Source organism: Syngnathus floridae, unplaced genomic scaffold (assembly GCF_059516105.1).
Source record: "Syngnathus floridae isolate MCC-2025c unplaced genomic scaffold, RoL_Sflo_1.0 HiC_scaffold_65, whole genome shotgun sequence".
NCBI lineage: Eukaryota > Metazoa > Chordata > Actinopteri > Syngnathiformes > Syngnathidae > Syngnathus > Syngnathus floridae.
Genome location: NW_028284094.1, coordinates 1 through 5,799, shown reverse-complemented (window position 1 = coordinate 5,799; position 5,799 = coordinate 1). Strand labels below are relative to the sequence as shown.

The 5,799-nt window shown below is 53.1% G+C and overlaps 2 long non-coding RNA genes across 3 annotated transcripts; both read right to left on the bottom strand.

Annotated features, from left to right (window-relative positions):
* Positions 1-836: 836 nt before the first annotated feature.
* Positions 837-1,437, bottom strand: LOC148378092 (uncharacterized). Its single transcript, XR_015856176.1, has 3 exons — positions 1,212-1,437; positions 1,026-1,091; positions 837-964 (listed from the first exon to the last, which is right to left on the bottom strand). It is a non-coding gene; the product is annotated as an uncharacterized LOC148378092 (long non-coding RNA).
* A 733-nt stretch (positions 1,438-2,170) lies between these two features.
* On the bottom strand, positions 2,171-3,876 carry LOC148378091 (uncharacterized). 2 transcript variants are annotated; one of them, XR_015856174.1, is made up of 4 exons: positions 3,823-3,876; positions 2,707-2,777; positions 2,466-2,570; positions 2,171-2,321 (listed from the first exon to the last, which is right to left on the bottom strand). It is a non-coding gene; the product is annotated as an uncharacterized LOC148378091 (long non-coding RNA). The 2 variants fall into 2 exon arrangements; XR_015856173.1 differs by lacking the exon at positions 3,823-3,876 and having other exon boundaries at positions 2,707-3,058.
* Between the last annotated feature and the right edge of the window lie 1,923 nt (positions 3,877-5,799).

Here is a 5,799-nt window from a genome sequence, read left to right as displayed (position 1 = left end):
ATTCTGACCCTTTTTAGTGCGCGTTTGGGGCAACAACCGTTTTTTGTGGCGCTCTCTTCTGGTTCAAAAGTGCCCTGCATGTGAATTTGCTTTTCCTGCCTTCTGATTGGATGAGCGCCGGTGTGACGCGGTGCCTCTGTCACCGTGGCGGGGGGTATACGTTGGCATCGGAGCGTCTGCCAACGTCTGAGACCGGCTGGCAGTGTATCGGAGGTGTCGAGTGCGGTGCCGCTGGAGCTCACTCACCAGCTGGTGTTAGGGCCACAGAATGAAGGCCAAGGAGAAGAATAGAAAGAGAAACAGAAACTTCTCCTCCAATTGTTTGATTTGTCTCTTCTGAGCTTCGATGAATTCTTTCAGCTCTTTGTTCCTCTAGGACGGACAAATGGAAAGTGGCATTCAAAAGCCAGTAAGCGTGCAAGTAAGTGCCGGGCTGGCTTTGGGCCCTTACCTGTTGCGCGCTGTGCAGCAGATCCATTCTCTCTTGGAGGATGCAAGCGTCGCGCTCCCTCAACTCGCACATCAGGGCTCGCTTCCATTGGTCCACGGCGCTCCTAAGCTCTTCTCTCTGATCCGCCGTCAGCACGTCATTCACGCCAGCGTGGCTGGCTTTTTCGCCGTCCGTGGCGGGGCAGTCCCGCTGCGGTAGCGCCTCGTACAACATGGCCTCCAGCTCCAGGATCCTCTGGGCCGCAATCCTCGTCCATCAGTGGTCCGGCGGGAGATTTGAGGGCGGCTTACCTTATGAGCCTGGTCCATGGAACACTTCCTGAAGTCCAACTCTTCATCCAGGTAGCCCTTCTGCTTGCAGAACATATCCTAGCACAGCTCAAGGTCAGAATTGTTGGGGCACATTGCCGGAGTTCCCCTTGGCTGATGTCGCGTGTCTGTCTACCTTCTCACTTTCAATGTCCAACATCTTCTGTTGAAGTGCTGACTTGGTCACTTTGATGTATTCTAACCACTGAGGAAAGGCTGCTGTCACATAAGCAGAATGCGAGAGCGTGCGTGGACGTGCGCGTTACCTTCTCGGCTAGGGTGAGAAGGGTCCTGGCGTGAATCACGACCACCTGCTCCTCGTTGGTGAGATTCTGCAAGAGCCCAAAGGCACAGCGTCAACAAGCTTCTTTCAGCGCAAAGCCTTCCAAAAGTCACATTTGAGCCGCCGAGTCTCGTGGAGTGCGAACATAAGGAGTTCGACATACACTTACGGCGTTATAGCCCAGGATGTCCAGCTTCTTCATCAGATCACTGATGACGATGTCCGGGGGAAAGGCGCAAGGAGCAATGTAAGGTGTTCTGGGACCTCGGGTTAAGGTTAGGGTTGCGAGGGACGCCTTACGTACGCTCACGCCCTCGGCCTCGCAGTAGATCTGCAAAGGGCTGAGGCCGTCTGGGAAACGGACTTGCAGAAACTTCAAGACGGGGGAGCGCCACTCCCTCTCCTGAAAGGCAGAGGCATGCATCCGTCCGTCCGTCCGTCCGTCCGTCCGTCCGTCCGTCACATCTCTGGCCTCAACACGCTTGTGCGAGTCTTCCCACCTCCAGCTCCAGGATGCGGAACTCAAGCAGTTCGTTTTGGTCTCGGATATCCTGGATGTGCTCTTTCAGACGCGCTTCTTCCGCCTCCATCCGCCTGACCTGAAAAGACAGTCAGACCTCATCTGCGGGGCTTCCCGACGGGTGTGACGCCAAGCGACTCCGCCCAGCGCCTTTCTTTCCGTCACCTTTTCGGCCAACTGCTGATTGCTCTGACGCAGCAGCTGCTTCTCCTCCACCCACTTGACATTCTAGAAGAGACAAACGCGTGGACAGCTTTGGAATGTTGTGTCATTTTCATCCACAAATTCTTTGGTTGACTGGAAAATGACATTTGCTTTTCTCCGCATTTTCCCAGCCACGTTCGGGGGGGGGGGGGGGGGGGGTTGGTCCAGTAATGCCAGACGAATGAGTGACTGAAGAATGTAGCTATTTTGTCTGAGAAAAAGGTGTGCTCATTGATGAGCTTACCTGTCCTTGTTGCTTCAGCGCTGACTCCAGATCTGCTACTCTGCTTTGATAGTGACCCATTTCTACCATCAGCTTTTCTCTGGTCTGAAAGGAGGAGGAGGGAGGCTCCTCCTCCTCCTTTCAGACCAGAGAACACCCGAGGCTGGGTGAGAACGGGGAGGCTGCGACCCGGCCGGGGGTTGCGGAAAGGGGCGCCACCTTGATCTCCTTCTCGGCGTCGTAGTCCCCTTCGCTGGTCTGGGCTAGCAGAGCGTAGGCTCGTTGCAGCGCTTGATATTCTTGCGTCAGCTGGCGGTAGCGAAGCTCCGCCTCTTCATGCACACACCAATGCAACACAGCACTAGTACCAGAATCAGTCAGACCGGCGACAAAGCACCCGCGACGCAAAGACGAGTCCGATTCCAGGCTGAAGAGGAATGTTTGGTGCCAATACGCTGGCAGAAATGGCGGGCTACCTCTTCGGGTTCCGTGTCGGGGGTTCTGTCGGTGTGAAAAGACAAGGACGATCCGTCCGAGTCCACCAACACGTCTTCGTCGTAGCCGTAAAATGTTTCGATGACCTGCGGGCGCGGAAGCAAACATCTCTCTGAACAAACTGAAGCGACACCTCACGATGAATCGACGAGAGGAACGATAGCGAGAAAAAGGCCATTTCATCTTGCGCAACACCAAGCAGCCGCAAACAAACAGACTCACCTTGCAGGACCTCACGCTTTGTTCCTCCTCAGAGATTCTGGACGTCGGTATCGTAGCAGCAAATCTCTCTCCTGTCGACACAAATAATCCGCCTTTGAGATTCTTTGGATGCAAAGGGAACGAACGGCTCCGGCGCAGAAACAAACGCGACTCACAATGACATTTCTGACATGAGCTCTTGTCTCCAGAGCCTGAAAAACACGTCACCGGCGATGATTGGAGGGACGCTCGTCTTTTCCAAAAGTGACAACTACAGGGTGTGTCAGGGTTTTCCAGATTATCTTTATCGTATCATTATGTTGCTTTGACTTTGACTGCAACCTGTAATAAATAATATTATTTATCCCTTATTTATCCCTATCGCTTATCCCTTCCTACACAAAGTCGTAAAACACCCCTTGCTATGTTTTGACTAGAGGTCAAGGGCTTCCTCTATTCAATCCACTCTTACACCCACCCTGTTTCTCTTAATTAAAATGCTCGTGCAGGAGCCGAGAGTCAGACTTCATTCGTACAACGGATGGACTCTCCACCTGCAGGTGTCCAAAAGAACTTACTTGTCTCCCGTGTGGTTCTTGCAAAATAAGTTGGAGCGAGCGCAACTCTAACAGGGTGCATTTTGCCACTAGCTGCCTACGGACAATGACGTCGCGCTCGCGGCTCATGGTTGACGGGCTGAGCAGCCGGGCAAGTCCGTCGTTTTCAGCGCACAGCGAGTGGCAAAGGCGCTGACAAAACGGGAGCTTTGAGCTGCTGAAAACGGCAAAACAAGTCTAAAGCGTGTTCAAACGCGTGCGCACAATGCTCCTGCTTGAAAGGTCGGAATTTAAGGGGCCAATTTTTTGGATGGCGGCCGCCGGCCAAGCTTTGGACGGAAAAGGTTTCCTGGCGACAGCGAGCGAGCGCGGCGCTGCCGTACGTGCACCGAGTCGCCTGCCTGAAGACCTTGGACAAGTCGTCGATGATGTGCCGCTGCTCCACAACTTGAAGGAACTCCATTTCACCGTCCTGCTGGCCGCAACCGCGGTCCAGGTCATTGAGCGAACTAGGCCTTCTCTGTGGAACACAAATGCAGTGGACTCTGTTGGCACGCCGCCGTTGTCCGCGTCGACTTACCAAGCTTGCCATCTCCTCGTTCTCCTGGGTGACAAAGCGCACTTTGTTTTCAAGGCGGCACAGCACCAGCGAGAGTTCTTCATTCTTCCTGCTCAGGCGTTTGTTTTTGTACAGGAGTGGCAGAAACTGGCTTTCTGTTTCTCTCAGTCGCTTTAGCTGCAAGCATGAAGTGCGGGATGTGAAAGACGCACAACACGCGGGCCAGAACGTATCCATTCCTTTTGCATCGGTTTGAACGGAATCGTGGCTTTGGCTCCCAATAAAAGACATCTACCAGGCAACCGACTCGCCGCGCCGCTCAACTAATAAGCAAGCGCAATGGGTGCCTCGCTGGATGGCGCGCATCAAACGTAGCGCAAACCTTCAAGCGTGCCGTCAATAAATTACCAGTTCATTGCGCTCTTCAGAAAGCAGGGCGTTTCGATCCTCCAGTTTCCTGATGACTGCGCTGAGCTCAGCGATTTTCAGATGAAACCGTCGCGTGTCCCGATCCTCCTGAGACTGAAAACGCCCCGCAACACACACACACAAGCACTCGTTCAAAGTTCAAAACTGTTTTTGTGCTACCTTCCTCCAGCAACGAACTAAGTCATGCGTACTGCAAGTGTGTGATGAGGTGGCTTACGCAATGAAGAGGATTGCTAGTAGCGGCGTTGACCCCACTTCCAGGGTAGTTTAGGCCCGCCCTTTGGGAATCCCTCAGGGCAGCGATCTGCTGCTCGGCAGCCTGAGTCTGCAGCTGAAGGCGGTGGACGTGGCCGGCCCCAGGGCTTCATCCAAAACACTAACCGCTCTGTCTTTCAGCTTGATCTCATCCGTCTGGATGTACAAACGGGGAGCGCTCAGGCAGGCGGGCAAACTCATTTGCCAGAATTGTGACAAAAACAAAGAGAGCAACCGGCCAATTTTTTTCTTGAATCGACTAGAACACCTTTGCTGTGACAAAAGCGAAGCGAGCAACCGGACATTTTCTTCTTGTGAAATAGAATAGAATAGAATGCCTTAGGTGTCATTGCACTGCAGGTATACAACGAAATTGGGAACATAGCCACGCACCGCGCATCTGATCAGTCCTACCAGTCGGCGGATCTCCCTCTCGCAGTCTCTCTTGGTTCGGCTCAGCTCCTCCCGATGCTGGTGATGAGCCGATCGGAGCTCGGCCGCTCGGGACTGCCAGGCCTGCTGGGCCGCTGCCAGGGCTTCTTCCGCGCTCCTGGTGGAGGCGACACCGCTCGGTCTCCCGACACCGCCGCGTCTCCTCCACCTCCGCCAGCAAAGCACCCCCCCTCCTCACCTGAGCAGACATTGCGCCACACCGGGCCGTTGAGACCGCAACGGAGCGCCGCGACGCTTACTGGGGACAAGCTACACAATACGGTAGCGGCCGCATCGAAGCCCGACGTGGCGTGCGGATAGTCAGACACGGATAGAGCGGATCACCTTGTCCATGGAGCCGTCCCTCAGGCTGAGGACCAAGGCATTCAGTCGCTGGATCTCTCCATCTTTGATTTTGATCACTCTCATCAGCTCCATTTCATGCTGCCGCAGTAATGTCTCCCTGGTAATGGCTAACTCTTTCTGCTTCTCCTCATGGAGTTTGCTTTTGAGTTCCGTCATGGCGGCGGTGGCACGGTGGTGCTCCGCCCGCAGGTCCTGACTTCTCTCTCTCTCCAGACAGCTGACCTGACATGACTTAGACTTAGACTTAGACAAACTTTATTGTCATCTTGTCTGCACATGGTGCATACAAAACGAAATTCCGTTGCATACGTCTTACAACAAAGTAGTGATATTGCAGTTGAATAGAAGTAACATATCCTATGAAAATATATATATATACATATACTATATATATTTATATATATATATATTAAAAATAAGTATAAAGTGCAGCAGTGATAATTATGCAATAGTGCAAGTAGGCAAAACAGTATTCAAGAGTGTGCAGAGGAATGCTAAACCATGTATTAAACTTCT